Genomic DNA, 23,885 nt, shown 5'->3' on the forward strand with positions numbered 1-23,885 from the left:
ACATCGTCCAGTACGTTCTCCAAATACTATACACAGACTCCAATAATGCAGTCGAATACGAGGCCTTATTGCATGGTCTCCAAATGGTTGTCTCCATGGGCATACAACGCCTAGAAGTGTGCGGGGACTCAAACCTTGCAATATCTCAAATAAATGGAGATTTCGATGCTAAAGATCCGAAGATGGCAGCGTATCATAAAGCAGTCATAAAAATGTCAGCCCGGTTCGAGGGGCTCGAGTTCCATCATGTGGCTCAAGAAAGTAATCAAGCGGCGGATGTTCTTGCTCGTATTGGCGCTAAGAGCAACCCCGTCCCACCTAATATCTTCCCAGAAAGGCTCTTTAAGCCATCCATGGTGTGGCAGGGGGAAAACGACAATACTAGTCCAGACCGAAACATAACCCCAGATCCCGGAAACACCGACATAACACCATCGGCGCATCTCATCATGGCAGTCATTGCCCCATGGACCGAACCCTTCGTGGCCTACCTTAATAAGAAGGAGCTTCCTGAGGACCAGAATGAGGCCTGGTGCATTGTTTGGCACTCAAAGGCCTACAAGGTTCATGATGGAGAGCTCTACAAGAAAAGCGCCACCGGAGTCCTTCAATGATGTATATCTGAGGAAGAGGGACGGCAGCTCTTGGTGAAATTCATGCCGGACTCGGCGGTCACCACGCCGCAGCTCGGGCCCTTGTTAGCAAGGCCTTCCGTACATGGTTTTATTGGCCGATGGCCCGAGCGGATGCACAGGACCTTGTCCAACATTGCGTCGGATGCCAACTCTTTGCCAATCAAAGACATATGCCCCCCACTGCCCTACAAACAATCCCCATCACTTGGCCTTTTGCGGTCTGGGGAATCAACATGGTTGGACCCCATAAAGGGGGAAGCCATAAGAAAAAATATCTGCTGGTTATGGTGGAGAAATTCACTAAGTGGATAGAGGCTAAACCGGTCAAAACGGCTGAGTCTGGCCCAGTGATAGACTTCATATCCGATGTTGTGCACCGTTATGGTGTCCCACACAGCATCATCACTGACAACGGCTCCAATTTCACAGCTGACAAGGTAAAAACCTGGTGTACTAATCTGGGTATTAAACTAGATTACGCCTCCATCTACCACCCACAAACCAACGGTCAAGTCGAACGCGCCAACGGTCTTATTATGAGTGGCATCAAGCCCGGACTAGTGCGGTCTTTGAAAGAATCAGACAAGCACTGGGTTGAGGAGCTCGACTCCATACTCTGGGGGTTGCAGACCACGCCCAACTGTACTACCGGGTACACACCTTTCTTCATGGTGTACGGTGCAAAGGCCGTATTGCCTTGCGATATTATTCACGACTCACCTAGAGTGCGTATGTACAAAGAGAGAGAAGTTGAGCTCGATCAGCAGGACAACCTAGATGCCCTAGAGGAGGAACGCGATGTCGCGAAAGCCCGCTTAGTAGTTTACCAACAGCAGGCTTGAAGATATCAAAGCAAAGAAGTACGGGCCAAGACTTACAACATTGGCGAATTCGTTCTACGGCTCCCTAAGCAGAAAAAGACGAACTCAAGCCCAAATGGGAGGGTCCCTTCATAATTGACGAAGTTCTTACCAGAGGAGCGTACCGTCTTTGTGATGCATCAGACAATCTCCTCGAGCCGAACCCCTGGAACGCGGCCAGACTCCGGAGATTCTACGCCTAGCGCTAAACCCCTTGTTCGTCTCCCCTCCCCTGTAGTTTCCATTATTTTTATCTCTTTTACGATTACTTTCTTCTTTCTCGCTTTAAAGCTTCGGTGCGGCTAGACCGCACACCATTGGCACATAGATCATTAAACATGTATGCCACTAGTACCTGGGGGCTTCTCGGACAGAAGTTCTTGTTATTCCTTGAGCATCAAGCTCCTCACATATGAGTTTTTCCATATGTACCTTTTCTTTGCCATTATCTGCATCGATATGACTTAAGTTTTGGCCAAGCTGGGTTGCCTGGCTCCTGTGCTTATGCCCTACATTCCCATTACTTCGGCTAGGGCATAAAGGGAGCACCTCTGTGATTGTTACTGTCAGGTCATCCGGATGTGTACCTCAGACTAGGTGAAGCCGAAAGCTAGCATTCTTAAGGGAATATACGGTCGCTGAATTAAAGATGCTTTTTAAACTCACTCCATTGTGCACCCCCAGAAGTTATACAAACTGTGGTGCTCACACCACAATTCGGACATGCGCATTAAATGCATGCATACCCAGGGAAAGGAACCCTTAACGGAACTATTCTCTCTGGAAGATGTTTCTTACGATATCAATGTAATATAACATAGCTAGCCGGATACAAAGGGGGCAAGCACAAGCCAAGGCATCAGGCAAAGGTTACCATTCCGGTGCAACGAGACCAACACCAGCCGGACGGCAGGATGGAGGTCACCGTGGAGCCCAAGACGGCGTCATCACCAGTGCTTTTGGCGGCCGAAGACCACCTTTGGTCAGGATAACTTGTACTAGATGTTCCCCTTCAAAATGGCCAATTGTTGGTGCCCTTCCTGCTCAATTATTTGGGGAGAGGCCCAGAGCCTCTATAAATAGAGCTAGGCACCACAGAATAGGGGGACACACACCGGAGACAACGGCTGGAAACCTGGTAGAACCATAGCAGAGAGAGAGAGAGGCGACTGAACTCACCCTAGCAGTTCATCGCACCAGCTCAAGAACACCTCTCACGAGGCTGTTCTTCCCTTGTACTGTCCATCATCAGCCCCAGAGGTAATCCACCACACCACACATTGGAGTAGGGTATTACACCACAACGGTGGCCCGAACCAATATAAACATCGTGTCCCTTGCGTTGTTCATCATTTTCATCTTAGTTCGCACGAGAGGATCGGACGTAGATTGGTAGGGGGGAGATCTCCACGCGCACCCCAGTGTTCGAACCTAAAGGGTCTGCCGGAACCCGAAACACGACATTTGGCACGCCAGGTAGGGGTGCGCCGGAGTCCTCCCTCCTGACGACCCGCTCTCCCCCGACCTCGCATCCCGCCCTCATGGCGGACAACACGCCGCCCGCTCCGGCAACGGATGCCGATACTGGGGCCAGGGGGCTCCGGGCCTTGGCCCCCGCCTTGCGGCAAGTGCAGTGGTCGCGCAAGTTCAGGCCCGAGATGCTGCCGCGCTACGACGGCGCGACGGACCCGATGATTTTCCTGCTGGCGTACGAGGAGGTCGTCCTCAGAGCCGAGGGCGACGATCGGGTGATGGCCAACTTTTACCCATGTCCCTCACCGGCATCCCACACGCGTGGCTCCTCCACCTACCGACGGCCTCTGTCACCTCCTGGGAGGAGCTGCGCGAGCTCTTCCTCGCCCGTTTCGCCGCACCAGCGCCGCTCGTCGTCGCAGCTCTCCTGGGTGGCTCCCAGGCACCACCCTCGAGTCATCACGGCAAGCCATTCGCCCGCCGGATCAGCACCGCCTCCAGGCGCCAAGAAGCCCCCCCGGGCTGGGTGGCGCTCGAGGCCGATCTAACCTTCAACTCGGAGGACCACCCCTTCAACCCCATTGGTTCAGGCGCGCTCCCGATGCTGTGCACCCCCACCATCTGCCAGGTAGCCGTCACCAGGACCCTCATTAACGGTGGTGCCGGCCTCAACGTGCTCTTGGTGGAGGCCTTCAGCCTACTCCACATGCCACCGGAGCGGCTCCAACCCAGCAGGCCTTTCTCGGGCGTCGGAGCCGGTTCCACCGCCTCCTTGAGACAGATCCGCCTCCCAGTGACCTTCGGCACCTGCGACAACTTCCGCACGGAGCTGATTGACTTCGACATCGCCCCTATCGGCCTCCCCTACAACGCCATCCTGGGCTATCCAGTCTTCGCTCGGTTCATGGCAGCAACTCACCCGCCGCACAACCTCATGAAGATGCCCAGGAGCAGCGGCGCCCTCACCGTGTCAGGAGACACAAGGGATGCGCTGCAGGTGCTCTGGCTTGTTTTCAGGGCGACTGCGGTGGCGTAGCCCACTAGCACCGATGCCCCTGAGCCTAAGGGGGTTGCGCCGGCTAAAAAGAAGCAGCTGTTCACCCAAGACAAGGCGGAAACCAAGCAGGTACCAGTCGACGAGGACGGGTCCACTGGCGCCACCTTCACCATCGGGGACAACCTCGAGCCCGAGCAGGAGAAGGCCCTAATCAGGTTCCTGCATGCGAACAAGAAGGTGTTCGCGTGGGAACCAGATCAGTTAGCGGGGGTCCCAAGGGAAGTGATTGAGCATCACCTCAACGTGTGCCCCAATGTCCGCTACCCCGATTGGCTGGCTAATCCTGTTGTCATGCCAAAGAAGGGGGGAAAGAGCGCATGTGCGTTGACTTCACCAACCTCAACAAGGCCTGCCCGCAGGATCCATTTCCGCTCCCCCGCATCGACCAGATAGTCGACTCCACCATAGAGTGTGACCTATTGTGCTTCTTGGATGCCTTCTCGGGCTATCACCAGATCAAGATGGCGGTAGAAGACGTGGAGAAGACGGCTTTCCTGACCCCGTGTGGAGTGTACTGCTATACATGCATGCCATTTGGGTTGCGCAATGCAGGCGCGACCTTTCAGCGGCTGATGCACATCGCCTTAGGCCGGCAGCTCGGGAGGAACGCTGAGGCTTACGTCGATGACATTGTGGTGAAGTCTCGTGAAGCAAGAACCCTGATACAGGACCTGGAAGAAACCTTTGCCAGCCTCAACGAAGTGGACCTACGGCTCAACCCGGAGAAGTGCGTATTTGGAGTCCCCTCGGGCAAGCTCCTGGGTTTCCTTGTATCCCACAGGGGCATCGAGGCCAACCCGGAGAAGGTCAAGGGAGTCGAAGATATGAGCCCTCCGAGGACCCTTAGAGAAATGCAGAAGCTCACCGGGTGTGTGACTGCGTTGGGGCGCTTCATCTCCAAGCTGGGGGAACGAGCCTTGCCCTTCTTTAAGCTAATGAAGAAAAAGGGGCCCTTCGAATGGACTGAAGAGGCCGACAAGGCGTTCCAAGACCTCAAGAGGTACCTTACCAGTCCGCCAGTGATGGTAGCTCCGCGTCCTTGGGAGCCCCTAGTGCTCTACCTTGCGGCCACCCCCTACTCCGCCAGCACAGCCCTGGTGGCGGTCAGGGAGGAGCGTTGTGCCAAGGCTGCATCGACCGTCCGAACTGAAGCAAAGCAGAGCCAGGAGGGCCTCGCGAAGGCTGCAACCATAGCCGGAAAGGGACAGCCGCAGCAGGAGAATGCACCCGGAGCAAGAGAGGCCTCTTCTGGTGACCAAGCCCCGGGGGCTCCGTCGTCTCCAGAGACGCCTCGACCTCTGGAGGACGCAAGCAGCGCCAACACCCTCAACCTCGTCGAGCATCCCATATACTTCGTCAGCACGGTGCTACGGGACGCAAGGGCACGGTATCCCATGCCTCAAAAACTCCTCCTTGCGGTACTAGTGGCCTCGCGCAAGCTGCGCCACTACTTCCAAGGACATCCCATCAAGGTCGTCTCAGCATACCCCTTGGAAAGAGTGCTCAGGAGCCCCAACTCAGCTGGAAGGGTCGCTGAATGGAACATTGAGCTACAGACATTTCAGCTAGAATTCAGCACGACAGAGTTATCAAGGGAGCCGCACTTGCAGATTTCGTGGCAGAATGGGCAGAAGCGCCGGGTCTCGAGGTAGGCGAAGACCGATCACTTTCCCCGGGAAGTGAAGCACCGAACGGCTGGGTCGTGTACTTCGATGGGGCGTTCTCCCGACACGGTGCAGGAGATGGCGCAGTGCTTGTGTCCACTACCCAGTACAAACTCTATTACGCCGTGCAACTCTGCTTCTAGCATGGAGAGAAGGTCTCCAACAACATAGAGGAATATGAAGGCCTGATAGCAGGCTTGAAAGCCGCGATCGCCTTAGGGGTAAAGTGCCTCACCATCAAGGGCGATTCATAGCTCCTCGTCCACTTCTCCAACAAGATATACGAGCCGAAGGACGAGCACATGGAAGCTTACCTCGCTGAAGTCCGCAGGATGGAGAAACAGTTCTAGGGGCTGGAGCTGCAGCATGTGCCTCGCGGCACCAATCAGGAGGCTGACGACATTGCCAAGAGGGCGTCTAGGCGGCTGCCACAGGAACCTGGCGTCTTCAAGGAGCGGCTCTTCAAGCCCTCGGCGGCACTGTCGCTATCAGGTGCGGCGCAGCCAAGGGAGGAGCCTCCTCAGCTGCCTGCCTCGGGAGCTCCGGTTTGCGGCCCGACATCGGGGGCACGCCTGCTCCTGGGGTTGGAGCCTCAGGAGGGATGTTGGATCCCAGAGCTCAAGGACTACCTGATGCAAGGGGTTCTACCGGAGAACGAGGAGGAGGCGGAGCGTGTGGCACGGCAGGCCACGGCTTATTGCATCCAGGATGGCGAGCTCTATAGGAAGCGGCCAAATGACGTGTCCCTACGTTGCATTTCCAGGGAGCAAGGAAAGGAACTGCTGGCGGACATACACAGCGGAGACTGCGGGCACCACTCGTCGTCACGAACCCTCATCGGCAAGGCGTTCCGCAGCGGGTTCTACTGGCCCACAGCACTCAGCAACGCCGTTGAGCTGGTGAAGGCTTGCGAGGCCTGCCAGTTTCACGCTAAATAGATCCATCAGCCTGCGGGGGGTCTGCAGACCATACCCCTCTCCTGGCCGTTCGCAGTTTGGGGATTGGACATTCTGGGCCCGTTCCCTCGGGCGCCAGGGGGCTATCGCTACCTCTACGTCGTTGTGGACAAGTTCACCAAGTGGGCCGAGGTGGAAGCTGTCCGCACAATCCCAGCAGGCTCGGCAGTCAAGTTCATCAAGGGCCTCGTGAGCCGGTTTGGGGTGCCTAACCGCATCATCACCGACAACGGTTCGTAGTTCACCAGTAATCTCTTCAAAACGTACTGAGCTAACCTTGGAATGCAGATATGCTACGCTTCGGTAGCACACCCCCGGAGCAATGGCCAGGCTGAACGAGCCAACGCGGAGGTCCTGAGGGGCCTCAAGGCCAGGACCTTCAAGAAGAAGCTGGAGGCCTGTGGCAGGGGCTGGCACGACGAGCTCCAGTCCGTGCCATGGTCAATCCGCATGACAGCAACCAAGCCGACTTGCGAGACCCCGTTCTTCCTCGTCTACGGGGCGGAGGTCGTTCTCCCTCATGAGGTCAGACGTCGCTCCGCACGGGTCCTGGCATTCGACGAAGCTCAGCAGGACGCCATGCGGGGGACGGATCTCGTGCTGGGGGAGGAATGCCGTCGGGAAGCCGCACTGCGAGCGGCAAGGTATCAACAGGCGCTACGACGATACCACAGCCGCAACATCCGCCCCAGGACCCTTCAGGTAGGGGATCTCGTGCTCAGAAGGGTTCTCTCCAGGGAGGGGCTGCACAAGCTCTCTCCCATGTGGGAGGGCCCGTTCAAGGCTGTTCATGTTTCCAGGCCTGGCTCCGCGCGCTTGGAGACTCCGGAGGGAGTACCCATCCAAAACCCATGGAACATTCAACATCTCCGGAGGTTCTACCCCTGAGTGAAGCCGCTGCATTTTGGAAAAGGCCCGGTGCCTGTGAAGAAGGCGAATGCCTGTGAGGCCGCTGCATTTTGGAAAAGGCCCGGTGCCTGTGAAGAAGGCGAATGCCTGTGAAGCCGCTCCGTTTTGGAAAAGGCCCGGTGCCTGTGAAGAAGGAGAATGCATGTGAAGCCGCCGCGTTTTGGAAAAGGCCCGGTGCCTGTGAAGAAGGCGAATGCCTGTGAAGCCGCTGCGTTTTGGAAAAGGCCTGGTGCCTATGAAGAAGGTGAATGCATGTGAAGCCGCTGCATTTTGGAAAAGTCCCGGTGCCTGTGAAGAAGGCGAATGCCTGTGAATCCGCTGCGTTTTGGAAAAGGCCCGGAGCCTGTGAAGAAGGCGAACGCCTGTGAAGCTGCCGCATTTCAAGAAAGGCCCGGTGCCTGTGAAGAAGGCCAATGCCTGTGAAGCTCGCCGCCCGTGACACTCTCACGTAATAATGAGTGGGGTTGTACACGCCCCGGAGTCTCCGGAGTGCCGCCCTCGGGCCTCGGGGCTCCCGCCCACGCCCAGTGGCAGCACTTAGCTCCGCACTGGTGAGAAGACGTCGAAGACCAGAATAGGCGCCGGATGCGGCTTTCCCATTTTCTTTCTGCAGTTGGCTTGTTTATTCCTGTTTGGAGTTTTTATTGGAGTTGCTGACGTTCCTGGCTTGTGGCTCTTTGTCTTTCTCGCTCGCTCGCCTCGTTTTTTCTCACGAAGTCTCGCCAGGGAGGATCGCGGGCGCCCTCACGAGTGTTTTCTGCCCCGATCGTTTGGAGATTTCCCATCCGAGTCCTCTGTGGGAGCACCCCTCCTAGTCCATGCCCCACGGGCATCGCGACACGAGCGCAGGACCTGGGCCGATCGCCCCCACAGCTAAGACCATAAGTTACCCCTCCTACTGATCCTTGCAGGGCACAAAGCGCACGAGGAGGCCACGGCCTCGGGAGGCGAGGATCGCGCCAAGCCCCACCGAGCTAAAATAGTTCCCGCACATGGGAGCGCGGCGCGAAAACACGACGCAGAAATAGCGGAAACAACGCGATGGTTAAACAGCAACAGTTCTAATACGCCCCCGTGGGGCCCTACATCACTTACTATTTTTTGCGCAAGATAAGAAAGAAAACAAAACGGGCGCGATTCGTCCTGCGCCAACCCACAGCGAAGGCTCGAGCTGCTCCCGGGGCTCAGGCGGATCCCTCCTCTCGCTTCACCGGGGTGCGACGGCGGGCTGACCCGCTACCTTCACCCAAGCGGGCGCGACGGCGAGGAGGCTAGTCACGGCCACCGCTGGAGGAGCTGCTGCTTGAGAGGGGGTTGCCGAAGCTCGGCGAACCCCGAGCACCGCCGCCTGCACGCCAGTCGCCATCTTCATCCTAGTCAGAGCCAGGGCTGGGCAGGCAGCCACGGTCGTCGTCTTCAGGGCAACACCCGGCACGGCGATCATCTTCCCCGAACACCCTCACGTAGAGGGTGGCGTCGCCATCAAACTTGAAGTACAGGGTGCACCAGCGGCTCAGGCCACGCGCGCGGGCAAACGTTTGCCAGCCGTGTGTTAGAGCCCCGTTCCCAGAAATGGAGACCTCCAGCGACGCCCAGGAGGCCCTGCTGCAGCATCCGTCTGCCTGGAGCCAGAAGCCACACCGGGCGCTCGACGGCAGTTCATCTACGAAGAAACGGGGGAGCTGGAGCCTGGTGCTGGATGGGTCTGCCGACCACACGACGAACTCCGGCAGTGCCTCGCAGAGCGAAAGCGTGGCCTAGGGGGGCGCACACCTACGGCGTGCCCCCTGTCGGCAACCTGGCGCTCACCATCGCGTCAGGAACTGCCTCCCTGGCCGCGGGAGGCCACCACAGGGACCATGGTATACTTGCAAGGGCGGCCTCGGCTGCGCTTGGCCAGGGGGGAGTCAGGCCCAGCTTGGGGGGCCTTTCCTTTCTCCGCGGCCGACAATCTCTTTGGAGCCATGGGGGCGACGAGTAATTGAGAAGAAGGAAAGGAGCAGCAAGGAGGGATGGGCCGAAGGGGGTCGCCCAGCCTCGTACTTATAGCCGGAGGAGGCCAACCGCCGTGCACCATGATCGCAGGTAATCATGATCGGTTTCTCTGCATGCAGGGACTTATCAAGTCATGCAGTCGCCGAGGCGTCGTGGGAAAGAGCAGTCGCCCACGTCCAATCAGTCGCCACGCGGCGCCCAAGGCCACAGGCTGCTAGGAATCGCGGCGCTTCGCGCTTTCCCCTTCGCTTCTCTGTTAAGCCTAGCCCGTGTGGACCTTGGGCCCGGGGGCTATTGTCGGTGTTCTGGGAACGGGGGTCCCCAGACTTTCCTACCTGCGGCCTACGGCGTGGCTCAAGCGGGGGCCCAGCACGGCCCATCTTCATCAGCTCAAGCTCAAGGCCCTCGCGAGGGGCCAAGCCTCGCGGGGCGGACGACAGGAAGCTTCCTCAGAGGCAGCCTCATCAGGCAGGCTCGCGAGGAGGCGGAGAGATCAAGGCAGGGGTACCTCGCGAGGAACCCGTGATGCAAGCCATGACGATCGAGACCAGGCGGGCGCCAGGCGGGTGCCGGCCTGCGCAGGGTCCTTTTTCCCCTTTGGTGCAAAGGGGGCAAGCACAAGACAAGGCATCAGGCAAAGGTTACCATTCCGGTGCAACAAGACCAAGACCAGCCGGACGGCAGGATGGAGGTCACCGTGGAGCCCAAGACGGCGTCATCACCAGTGCTTTTGGCAGCCGAAGACCACCTTTGGTCAGGATAACTTGTACTAGATGTTCCCCTTCGAAATGGCCAATTGTTGGCGCCCTTCCCGCTCAATTATTTAGGGAGAGGCCCAGGGCCTCTATAAATAGAGCTAGCCACCACAGAATAGGGGGACACACACTAGAGACAACGGCTGGAAACCTGGTAGAACCATAGTAGAGAGAGAGAGAGGCGACTGAACTCACCCTAGCAGATCATCGCACCAGCTCAAGAACACCTCTCACGAGGCTGTTCTTCCCTTGTACTATCCATCATCAGCCCCAGAGGCAATCCACCACACCACACACTGGAGTAGGGTATTACACCACAACGGTGGCCCAAACCAGTATAAACATCGTGTCCCTTGCGTTGTTCATCATTTTCATCTTAGTTCGCATGAGAGGATCGGACGTAGATCGGTAGGGGGAGATCTCTGCGCGCACCCCAGTGTTCGAACCTCAAGGGTCTACCGGAACCCGAAACCCGAAACCCGACACCCTCTTTGTGTAAACCTTGCATATTATGAGAGAAAAGGCATTAAAATTACTCCATAAAGTGTTATAAAGCATAAAAATACTATAAATAACAGTAAGAAAACATGATGCAAAATGGACGTATCAATTTGCAGGAAGTACCAAAACGGTATCATCTGCTTATCGGATGATAGGGAACTAGGGGCAAGCCTGACTCTCTATGGGTGCTTGATAACCCACAAGTATAAGGGATCGCAACAGTTTTCAAGGGTAGAGTATTCAACCCAAATTTATTGATTCGACACAAGGGGAGCCAAGGAATATTCTCAAGTATTAGCAGCTGAGTTGTCAATTCAACCACACCTGGAAACTTAATACCTGCAGCAAAGTGTTTAGTAGTAAAGTAATATGATAGTAGTGGTAACGGTAGCAAAAGGTAACGATAGCAAAAGTTATATTTTTGGTGTTTTATAGTGATGATAACAGTAGCAGCGGAAAAGTAAATAAGCAAAGAACAATATATGGAAAGCTTGTAGGCATTGGATCGGTGATGGAGAATTATGCCAGATGTGGTTCATCATGTAACAGTCATAACCTAGGTGTAAGGGCATATTTATCCCTAAGTGTTTTGGTGATTGATGACAATACTCGTGCAGACTAATCATGTGCCTTGAGTCCCACAGATACTTCTTCATTAGGCACAAGATGATTCGGTGCCCCTCGAAGACTAGTGAAGCCGTCGTTGTTCTACGTTTCTCTTTGGTGGAGTTGAGTCGTAGGAGAGCCGTACTATTAAGAGGGGGTCCGCGTCGGAAAGGTAGGGTGGAATCACACGTACACTTGCCCCTCCTTTCCTTGCACTTTGGAGCTACCCATCATTATCATTGTTGTGCGAAAAACTGACGACTACTGCTGTACTTGCGGTAGTACCGCAAGTACACGCAGTAGTACCGCGACAGGTCACGGTAGTACCGCCCCTCTGGCGCGGTAGTACCACGGTACCTTGGCCTAGTGCCGCTCCAGTGCGGTAGTAGGGGCGGATGTAATTTTTTACATCCGCGCCCCTCACGGTAGTACCGCTCCTCTGGTGCGGTAGTACCGCCGCACTCTGGCCTAGTGCCGCTCCGGTGCGGTAGTAGGGGCGGATGTAATTTTTTACATCCGCGCCACCCACGGTAGTACCGCTCGTCCTGCGCGGTAGTACCGCGGGCGCTCACGGTAGTACCGCTCCTTTGGAGTTGTAGTACCGTGGCCCTTCTGCCTAGTACCGTTGCGTCGCGGTAGTAGGCGCGGATGTAATTTTTTACATCCGTGCCTACCACGGTAGTACCACGCCTTACAGACGGTAGTACCGCGTCGGGTTTTTGCACCACCCTAGTTTCTGCGGAAGTTGACACGGATGAAATTTATTTCGTCCGCGCCCTTCCCAGGCCGTGACCCTCCTGCCTTGTGGTAGTACCGCAAGGGGGAGCGGTAGTACCGCACCAGCGGTAGTACTGCTTCTAGCTCAGGCTTGTTCCGGCCTGTGTAGCTGCCACGGTAGTACCGTGATCTCCCACGGTAGTACCGCGCGTCGTCGCGGTAGTACCGCTCCCTTAGAGCGGTAGTACCGTGAGTCGCGGGCAGAACTAGTGGATAACGGTTGGATCTTTTCCCCGACTATATAAGGGATGTCTTCTACCTCTAGTTGACTACCTCTTCCACCTCTAAGCTCCATTGTTGCTCCAAGCTCCATTTTCGCTCGATCTCTCTCCCTAGCCAATCAAACTTGTTGATTTGCTCGGGATTGGGTGACAAGGGCCCGATCTACACTTCCACCAAAGGATATTTGATTCCCCCACTTATCCCTTGCGGATCTTGTTACTCTTGGGTGTTGAGCACCCTAGACGGTTGAGGTCACCTCGAAGCCATACTCCATTGTGGTGAAGCTTCGTGGTGGTGTTGTTGTTGGGAGCCTCCGATTGTTGTGGAGATTGCCCCAACCTTGCTTGTAAAGGTTCGGTCGCCGCCTTCAACGGCACCAATAGTGGAATCACGGCATCTCGCATCGTGTGAGGGCGTGAGGAGAATACGGTGGCCCTAGTGGCTTCTTGGGGAGCATTGTGCCTCCACACCGCTCTAACGGAGACGTACTTCCCCTTAAAAGGAAGGAACTCCGGTAACACATCCTCGTCTTCACCGTCTCCACTCTTGGTTATTTCGTGCCTTTACTTTTGCAAGCTTACTTATTGTTACATCTCTTGCTTGCTTGTGTGCTAGTTGTTATTGCATCATATAGGTTGCTCACTTAGTTGCATATCTAGACAACCTATTTGTTGCGAAGTTTAATTTGGTAAAGAAAAGCTTAAAAATTGTTAGTTGCCTATTCACCCCCCCCCTCTAGTCAACCATATCGATCCTTTCAATTGGTATCAGAGCCTCGTCTCTTTATTAAGGACTTCACCGTCCGAAGAGTATGGTTGACACCCACGATGGTGTGGAGGAACACTCCGGTGTGAATCCTATCTCATCTTCGGCCGAAGGGGGAACCTCGGTCTCTCGTGAGGAGTTCAATGTGGCTTTGGACACATTGAAAACCTCCATGACGGCCGAGGTTAAAAGCATGTTTAATGATTTCTTAGAGGGACTTAAACTATCTACCGCACCTATGAAAGTGGGTGATCCCACTAAGAAGGTGACGGATGCTTTCTCCGATAAGGGGGAAGCTAACAATGAAAAGAGTCCTTCTACTAGTGGTAGAAATGGCACCGGCATCTTTGCCCATGTGGAACCCCCGGTCTATGGAGGGCCTATCCCCTCCACTCATTTGAATCATGCCGGTCCACCTCCTAAGTATGAAAAAGGTGTAGATTTTGATAATTGGGTCTATCGCTTTAAGCGTCATTTGAAACATGTGAACACTAACCTTTGGAGAGTCATTGAAGAAGGTTTTTATCCTCATGACCCAAGCAACTTCACCCCTCGAGAAGCCGTGGACAATCAATTCAATCAGAGTGCTCTCTTCATCATTCAAGATGCAATTCTTCCCGAAGATCTTCCTCACCTTCGACCCCATGTCGTTGCTAAAGAAGCATGGAAATGTGTTGAGGGCCTCTATCGTGGAAGTGCTAGCATTCAACGGTCCAACTATGAAGTGGTGCAAGATGAAGCCGACGAGTTTGCAATGAAAGAAGATGAAGAACCTCGTGAGCTCTTTCGAAGAGTAACCAAACTCGCGGTGGCACTTCGAGATCATGGAAGCAAGGACACGGATGACAATTGGATCAAGCGAAAGTTCCTCAAGGCCATGATGCCCTACAACAAAGCCATGTCCTCCGTCATTCGTCAACGACCGGACTTCCACACCATGACCTCAAGTGAAGTGTTGGATGAGTTCGTTGCAATGAGCATCTTGGACAAGACCGCCGAAAATGCGGTGCTCCGTTCTCAAAGAGCTAAGAAGCCTAACCTTGCCTTGAAGGCCAAGGTCATTGTCGAAGAAGAGGAAGAAGTGGAAGATGAGGAAAGCAACCCCGAAGACACCAAGTTCGACTACCATGAGCACATGGCCCTTGCTTCAAGACAATTTTGGAGCAAGAAGAGCTCAAGACCCAACTTCAACAAGAATAACTCAAGTGGCGTCAAGGGCAAGCAACGAGTTAGAACTTGCTTCAACTGTGGCAATGTGAGCCATTTCGTTGCGGATTGTCCTTACGAGAAGAGGGAAGACAATGGTGGCAAGTTCATTCGGAAAGACAAAGCCAAGTCCGTCCCCAACAAGAACAACTTCGCCAAGAAGACTCCCACTCGTGGGTTGGTGGTTCAAGAAGAATACCAAGAGGATGACGATGATGATGAGAATGAAGAAGCAACGGCCATGGCATCCATTGCCATTGCTACTCCTCGGGTGTCTCTCTTCGAATCACCCAACGAAAACATCACCGCTAGATGCCTCATGGCGAAGGCTTCAAACAAGGTAACCCCCAACATCACAACCACCATCATTTCTAATCCCTCCATGGAGGATTGCATTGATGGACATGTTGAGTCTAATGAGGAAGTGAATGAATTAGAGTCCTTCATGAGTAAGCTAAAGGGAAAGTCCAAGAAGCACTTTGTTGCTCTCTTGGAACAACTTGGTGAGGCCAATGACATGATCGAGGCTCAAGAAGAAACCATCTCCAAGATGGAAGGTCATAGTCGTGACTATGCCGATGAGATATCGGATCTCTCAAATGCTCTTGAGGAAGAGCGTGTGCATCATTTGACTCTTGAGGAGTCACACAATGATGCCCATGCTAAGTTAAAGAAAGATCTTGATCATGCTCTTGTCATGTCTCGTGTGCTAACCTCCGAGAAGGCTAAACTTGGGGTTGATCATGCTAGACTCAAAGAGGAGTTTGAGATACTTGACAAGGCCCACAAGGTCTTAAAGGGTACTCATGCTACCCTCAAAGAGTCTCATGCTCAAATCCAAGTTAAGCTAATCAAGGAAAAAGCCACCTTTCCTCATATGGTATTAATTGATAATGCATGTGCTACTAACCCTTGTTGTGAGCATGTGCATCTTATGGAGGAAAATGCTAAGTTGAAGGATCAACTTGAGAAGGGCCTTGTGACTTGCATTCAAGGTGAGAAAAACCTCAACGACCTTTTGAGCAATCAAAAGGAAGTTGTGGGCAAAGAAGGAATTGGGTTTGCACCCAAGTCCAAGAGCAAGAAGAAGAAGATCAACAAGGCCAACCGTCCTCCTCCCCTCAAACAAACTTTTGTGAAAGAGGGAGACGGAGCTTCCAAGAAGAAGAAGGAGAAAGTGAAGGAAGTTGATGTTCAAAAGGGCAAGAACGTTTCCTCAAACAAAGCCGGCGACTTTAACCCTTCATATGTGTTGTGCCGTGCTAGTGATGGACATGTTTATGCTAAATTTGTTGGTTCTCCTTATGAGTACATTGAATGGTCTATTTGGGTTCCCAAGGCCCTTGTTACTAACATCAAAGGACCCATTACTAAATGGGTACCTAAAACCAAGCATTGATCTCGTGTAGGTGTTTGCTTCCGGTGGGGGATCATGGTTGCTCGATAGTGGAGCAACAAATCATATGACCGGGAGCAAGGACTTGGTGGTGGATGTGCAAGAGACTCCATCTATGCCCACCAATGTCGAGTGGGGTGATGCATCACATTCTAAGGTATTGGGCCTCGGCAAGGTTGTCATTTCTCATGATCTAACGATCGAGAAAGTCATGCTTGTTGAGTCCCTTGCATTCAATTTACTTTCCGTTCGTCAACTTGCACTCATGGGTTTTGCCACATTCTTTGATATTGATACCGTGGCCCTCTTGTGGAGCAAGACTCTTAAAGTAGCCTTTGTTGGGCATGTCGAGAACGGTCTCTATGTGGTTAACTTTTCGGAGCAACCCACTAAGACCGCGACATGCCTAATGGCTAAAGTTGACGTGGGATGGCTTTGGCATCGCCGTTTGGCCCACGTCAATATGAGATCTTTGCAAAGTCTCCTCAAGGGGGACCATGTTCGTGGACTAAAAAATGTGAGTTTTGCCAAAGATCGTGCGTGCAGTGCTTGTATCGAAGGAAAGCTTCATGAAAAGGCACACCCTCCCTCAACCATCATCTACTCGAAGAGACCCTTGGAGCTCCTTCACATGGATCTTTTTGGGCCTCCATCTTTTGATAGTCTTGGAGGAAGAAAGTATTGCTTGGTGATTGTGGATGATTACTCAAGATATACTTGGGTATACTTCTTCAAGAGGAAGAGTGAGACCCAACAAACCGTCATCAACTTTGCAAATGAAGCTCAACGTCAACATGATGCAAAGATCTTGACAATAAGAAGCGACAACGGCACCGAGTTCAAGAACTACACCTTGGATGAGTTTCTTAGTGACGAGGGGATCAAGCATCAATATGCGGCACCTTATACCCCTCAACAAAATGGTGTTGCGGAGAGGAAGAACCGGACGTTGATGGATGCGGCAAGGACCATGATGGCGGAGTTCAAGTCTCCATACAACTTTTGGGCCGAAGCCATCAACACAGCATGTCATGCATCCAATCGGCTCTATCTTCGCAAAGGCTTGAACAAGACTCCTTATGAGATCCTCACCGGCAACAAGCCCAACCTCAAGTACTTCCGGGTGTTCGGTTGTAAGTGTTTCATTCTCAAGAAAGGTGTTCGGTTGTCTAAATTTGAAGCTAGAGCTCATGAAGGCATATTTGTTGGTTATGCTACAAACTCTCATGCTTACCGTGTCCTCAACAAGTCCACCGGACTCATTGAGGAGACGTGTAACGTGGAGTTTGACGAAAATAACGGCTCCCAAGTGGAGCAAAGTGGTACTTGTGATATAGGTGATGAAATTCCTCCCCAAGCCATAAGAAGAATGGGTATTGGTCACATCCTACCCATTGAGGAACCCCTTGTGGCCGAAGGAGAAGGACAATGCTCTACTCAAGTAGAGCCATCACCTCATCAAGACCCACATGCTTCCGAAGAACAATGTGAAGGCCCTCAACCTCATGAACAAGACCAAGAGCAAGATCTACCTCAAGACCGTGATGAACCACTAAATGATGCCCAAGGTCAAGTTCTCCCCCTCGAGCTAGTTCAAGATCAAGATCAACCTCAAGATCAAGAACAAACTCAAGACGGCGCTCAAGATCATCAAGTCAACCCTCCTCCGTCCACACCCGAGGAGGAATTAGAGCGTCGTGCCGCGAAGATTGCTTCCAAGCTCACCAACCAAGGCCATCTCATGGAAAATGTGGTCGGAAGTCTTCGTAAAGGGGTAAGCACTCGTAGACAATTGGCAAACTATTGTGAACATCACGCGTTTGTCTCTTGTGTTGAACCCCAAAAGGTCTATGAGGCCCTCGAAGACCCGGATTGGCTCAATGCCATGCATGAAGAACTCAACAACTTCGAGTACAACAAGGTGTGGAGATTGGTGCCAAGACCATCCGGGAACCACAATGTCATTGGGACCAAGTGGATCTTCAAGAACAAGCAAGATGCCCATGGGAACATCATTCGCAACAAGGCAAGATTGGTAGCACAAGGCTACTCCCAAGTCGAGGGTATCGACTACGGTGAAACCTTCGCTCCTGTTGCTCGTCTTGAATCCATTCGTTTGTTGATTGCTTATGCTTCCCATCACAACTTTAAGTTGCAACAAATGGATGTGAAAAGTGCTTTTCTTAATGGTCCCATTAATGAATTGGTCTATGTCAAACAACCCCCCGGGTTCGAGGATCCCTACTTTCCGGATCACGTGTATCAACTTGATAAGGCACTCTATGGCCTTAAACAAGCCCCACGTGCGTGGTATGACCACCTTACCGAGTTGCTACAAGATCGTGGTTTTGAAGTAGGGCTAATCGACCCCACTCTTTTTACTAAGAAGGTCAACGGGGAGTTGTTTGTATGCCAACTATATGTTGATGATATTATCTTTGGTTCCCCTAACAAAGCTTTCAATGAAGAATTTGCCGCTCTCATGACCTCCAAGTTTAAGATGTCTTCGATGGGAGAGTTGAAGTTCTTCCTTGGTTTCGACATCAAGCAAAGAAGAGAAGGAACCTTCATCAACCAAGCCAAATATACTCAAGACATGCTTAAAAGATTCAAGCTAAGTGATGTCAAGCCGGCTACTACACCAATGCCTACCAAGTGCCAACTTGACATTGATCCCAATGGTAAAGCGGTGGATCAAAAGGTATATCGCTCCATGATTGGATCCTTGCTTTACCTTTGTGCATCTAGACCGGATATCATGTTCAGTGTGGGGATGTGTGCACGTTTTCAAGCCGCACCAAAGGAAAGTCACTTTGTGGCGGTCAAACGAATCTTTCGATATTTGGCTCATACCCCAAACTTTGGCTTATGGTACCCAAGAGGAGCAAACTTCAAGCTTGAAGGTTTCACGGATTCCGATTGGGCGGGAGACAAAGTGGATAGGAAGTCCACTTCCGGAGGGTGTCAATTTCTTGGCTGCTCTTTGGTAAGTTGGTCTTCCAAGAAACAAAGTTGTGTGTCTCTCTCGTCCACCGAAGCGGAGTATGTGGCGGCCGGTAGTTGTTGTGCTCAACTCCTATGGATGAGGCAAACTTTAAAGGAGTACGGTGTCACTTGTGACAAAGTGCCTCTTTGGTGTGATAATGAAAGTGCCATCAAGATTTCCCTCAACCCGGTGCAACACTTCAAGACGAAGCACATTGAGATTCGGTATCACTTCATTCGGGATCACATTCGGCGAGGGGAGATCGAGCTCAAGTATGTCAACACTCATGATAACCTTGCAGATATTTTCACGAAGCCATTGGATGAAGCAAGATTTCGCGAGTTAAGGCATGAGCTAAATATCATTGATTTGAGCAATGTGACTTGAACCCGTGCACCCCCCACCACACTCAACTTGTTGTCTAGTTTAAATGTAGGCATGGACATAGGGGGAGTGTTGTTCTCTCAATGAACTCTACCTCCCCCCATTATGCCTAAATAGATCACCTCTTTCACATTAGCCATTTTTGATGGTACTTGTGCTTCAAAGACGAGTTTTGGTCATGGGCCCAAGGATAATTCTTCGCGGTGCCATACCATCCAACTCAAACATAGGTGGCTTCGGCCACCGCCCTCTCTCTCCTCGAGAGACCTTGTTACTTAGGGTTTTACTGTTGTTCCTTTGCTTTTGTGCTGCTTTGGGTTGTGTCTGTTTTTCGATGCAAAGGCGTGTTTTTCTCTCTTTTTCGAAACCCTTGGTGGCATGAGCTCACGGTACTACCGCGGTCGGCCACGGTACTACCGCGGCCAATCACGGTACTACCGCTGATGGGAGCACGGTACTACGCACCCAAGCGGCTTGAGCTCACGCCTGATGGAGCGGTACTACCGCCGCGGCGCGGTACTTCCGCCCAGGCGGTACTACCGCGATGACCCGCGGTACTACCGCGCCGGTTCGGGCTCGCGGGGATAAGGTCGGGGAGGGGGAGTTCTCTCCCCCATACCCATTCGTCCCTTTCTCTCCTCATAGCCCGTTCCTCTCTCGTGCTCACGAACGGAGCCGGCGTTCGTCGCCGGATCTCCTCCACCGGCTGCCCTCCCGTGATTCCGTCCGGTGGGATCGTTCCCCACCACGTGCTCTTGCTATGGACCAAGGTTTTCCCCAAATCCTTCTCCGTGATGATTGTATTTGGTTTTTCTAGGTTTTGGGGGAGGCTTGCATGTTCTTGAGATTTCTCGGCTAGATCTCTGCAAGAGTAGGATGAAGGAGTGTAGTATTGCATAGGATTTATACTTGTATTGTTGCCTTGCTCTAGATCTGGTCACCGTAGCACCGCCATGGCTTCGCGGGTCTTTTCAGATTCAAATCCTGCTTGATCCGACGCGACGCGGTACTACCGCCCGTATGGCGCGGTACTACCGCTCCCACGGTACTACCGCTTCTATGGCGCGGTACTACCGCGCGCCGTGCGGTACTAACGTCGTACTACTGCCCCAGCCGCGGTACTACCGTGACCCCTCACGGTACTACCGTGTCTGGAGCTCTAGTAAGACCTTAGTATCACACCCCATGGCAGTTCTACCGTGGGTCACCTCTATCGCATGCTAACTTTCTCGTTTATCTTCTATGGGTTTCCTGTGCAGTCTTTTTGGCCTTTGCATTGATCCTTTTCGACTTGTTTTGGTGCTTTGCGTGTGTGTTTTAGGTGGTGGCTCTCGTCGGGCCAATCCCGTCCGTGACACTGGTTCCAAGCGTCTGCGCAACCCAGGCGAAGTTCCCGAGGGATCATCTGCGCCGAAGCGCAATGTCAAGTCCATCGCCAGCAAGCACAAGGAGCCCGCCAGGGGCATGGATGAGATAGGCGCTCGAGAGTATGTCCGTATCAGGCAGCTTCACCCATATGCAACCCCACGCTCCACTATCAGAGGATGTGAACTGTTCTGGAACAAGACTCAAACCCAGATCTACTTGGATGTCATCAAGAACAAGCAGAATACCTATGTAGAGGTGAAGTGGATTGAGATGCACCACATGAGGAAGGACAAGTTTCGTGACTACTTTGGGGAGGCTCTGGACTTGGTGGAGCAGTTTGCCATTGAGCATGTGATCTCGTTCCACATGGACTATGACCCTGAGATCATTTGTCAGTTCTTTGCCTCAGTGTACTTCCACACCAATGATGAGAGGAGGATGACGTGGATGACCAATGGCCGCCAGCTGTCTGCTACCTGGAAGGAGTTCATGGAGTTACTTCAAGTTGCTGATGATGGACTTGACACTCCTGTTGGTGTTCGCCCTCACGGCAATACTGACTCTGCTGACAAGGACAAGCTCACTCCGTTCATGGTTGAGAAGAAGCTCGCCACTGGCAAGATAGTCTCGGTTCTCAACCCGTTTCTGGATATCATGTACCGCATCTTCCGCAACTCTCTGTTCCCACGCATCGGTGATAAAGACAAGGTTCATGCCTACATGGTGGACATGATGCTTCTGTGCGAGGAGGCTCGCTCATCTCAGACTCAGCCACTTGATGTCTCTCACATCATGTGGTGCGAGCTTCGGTTTGCTGTGTTCAACCGCAAGGTGCCTATTTATGGACCCTACTTGTTTCTGCTGATTTCGAAGACTTGGGAGAAGATGTACCCCACGGAGGAGTTCCTGGATCCAGACTGGATTCGCCATGAGCCCATTTGTCTGAGGGTCAAACCCAACTGGGCCAACACTGCTACTCGTGCTGAGGCGTCTGCTGCTAGGGCTGCTGCTGTTGATGAGGATGCTGCTGGAGCTGAGGATGTTGCTGGGGCCGTTCTGCTAGGCCTACTCAGAGTGACTCTAGGCCATCTTGGGCCAAGAGGTTGACGGATAAGATGAAGTCACTTTTCTGCATGCAAGCCAAGGGACAGTACAGGGCTCACGTGGAGTCCAAGGAGAGTCGTCGCCGGCACAACAAGATCTTGAAGCTCTATGGCGAGGATGTGTCTGCCGGGTCTGAGGAGCACATCACTCCTGAGACCGAGTGGATGGAGAAGCAAGGATTCAAGTGGACTGATTCTGAGGAGGAGGCCGAGGAGTCCATTCCAGCTGCGGAGGAGTCTGATGCAGAGGAGTGGGACAGTTTCTCTGCTTGAGCCACCTCTTGTGTGTTTAGGTGTCCTCTCTGCCTTTTTGGCGTCTCGATGCCAAAGGGGGAGAGAGCGTAGGGATTTGGTTTTGCGAGTTTGTGTGTTTGCCAGTTGAGCTCTGTGTGTTTGCCAGTTGAGCTCTTTGCTGCTTTTATCGTTTGAACCTTGGTTATCTTATCTCATATGGTGTAAGACATATGCACTCTATCTTTCCTAGCTAGCTTGTGTTATTTTGTGCTTCTTTCATGCTATGCTAGGCTTATTATCATGTCTTGGTCTCTAAAATATAGGGGGAGTGTTGATCCTAGTTTGTGTGCCATGCAGTCCAAAGCATTCATATATAGTGCACATATCTAGGGGGAGCCCCATCTATATTTTGGAGGAGTGGGGTTTGCCACTGCTTTAAACATATCTTATCTATGTGCAAATCCCGTGTTGTCATCAATACACCAAAAAGGGGGAGATTGTAAGGGCATATTTATCCCTAAGTGTTTTGGTGATTGATGACAATACTCGTGCAGACTAATCATGTGCCTTGAGTCCCACAGATACTTCTTCATTAGGCACAAGATGATTCGGTGCCCCTCGAAGACTAGTGAAGCCGTCGTTGTTCTACGTTTCTCTTTGGTGGAGTTGAGTCGTAGGAGAGCCGTACTATTAAGAGGGAGTCCGCGTCGGAAAGGTAGGGTGGAATCACACGTACACTTGCCCCTCCTTTCCTTGCACTTTGGAGCTACCCATCGTTATCATTGTTGTGCGAAAAACTGACGACTACTGTTGTACTTGCGGTAGTACCGCAAGTACACGCAGTAGTACCGCGACAGGTCACGGTAGTACCGCCCCTCTGGCGCGGTAGTACCGCGGTACCTTGGCCTAGTGCCGCTCCAGTGCGGTAGTAGGGGCGGATGTAATTTTTTACATCCGCGCCCCTCACGGTAGTACCGCTCCTCTGGTGCGGTAGTACCGCCGCACTCTGGCCTAGTGCCGCTCCGGTGCGGTAGTAGGGGCGGATGTAATTTTTTACATCCGCGCCACCCACGGTAGTACCGCTCGTCCTGCGCGGTAGTACCGCGGGCGCTCACGGTAGTACCGCTCCTTTGGAGTTGTAGTACCGTGGCCCTTCTGCCTAGTACCGTTGCGTCGCGGTAGTAGGCGCGGATGTAATTTTTTACATCCGTGCCTACCACGGTAGTACCGCGCCTTACAGGCGGTAGTACCGCGTCGGGTTTTTGCACCACCCTAGTTTCTGCGGAAGTTGACACGGATGAAATTTATTTCGTCTGCGCCCTTCCCAGGCCGTGACCCTCCTGCCTTGCGGTAGTACCGCAAGGGGGAGCGGTAGTACCGCACCAGCGGTAGTACTGCTTCTAGCTCAGGCTTGTTCCGGCCTGTGCAGCTGCCACGGTAGTACCGTGATCTCCCACGGTAGTACCACGCGTCGTCGCGGTAGTACCGCTCCCTTAGAGCGGTAGTACCGTGAGTCGCGGGCAGAACTAGTGGATAACGGTTGGATCTTTTCCCCGACTATATAAGGGATGTCTTCTACCTCTAGTTGACTACCTCTTCCACCTCTAAGCTCCATTGTTGCTCCAAGCTCCATTTTCGCTCGATCTCTCTCCCTAGCCAATCAAACTTGTTGATTTGCTCGGGATTGGGTGACAAGGGCCCGATCTACACTTCCACCAAAGGATATTTGATTCCCCCACTTATCCCTTGCGGATCTTGTTACTCTTGGGTGTTGAGCACCCTAGACGGTTGAGGTCACCTCGAAGCCATACTTCCCCTTAAAAGGAAGGAACTCCGGTAACACATCCTCGTCTTCACCGTCTCCACTCTTGGTTATTTCGTGCCTTTACTTTTGCAAGCTTACTTATTGTTACATCTCTTGCTTGCTTGTGTGCTAGTTGTTATTGCATCATATAGGTTGCTCACTTAGTTGCATATCTAGACAACCTATTTGTTGCGAAGTTTAATTTGGTAAAGAAAAGCTTAAAAATTGT

The sequence above is a fragment of the Triticum aestivum genome, chromosome 1A (assembly GCF_018294505.1).
Source record: "Triticum aestivum cultivar Chinese Spring chromosome 1A, IWGSC CS RefSeq v2.1, whole genome shotgun sequence".
NCBI lineage: Eukaryota > Viridiplantae > Streptophyta > Magnoliopsida > Poales > Poaceae > Triticum > Triticum aestivum.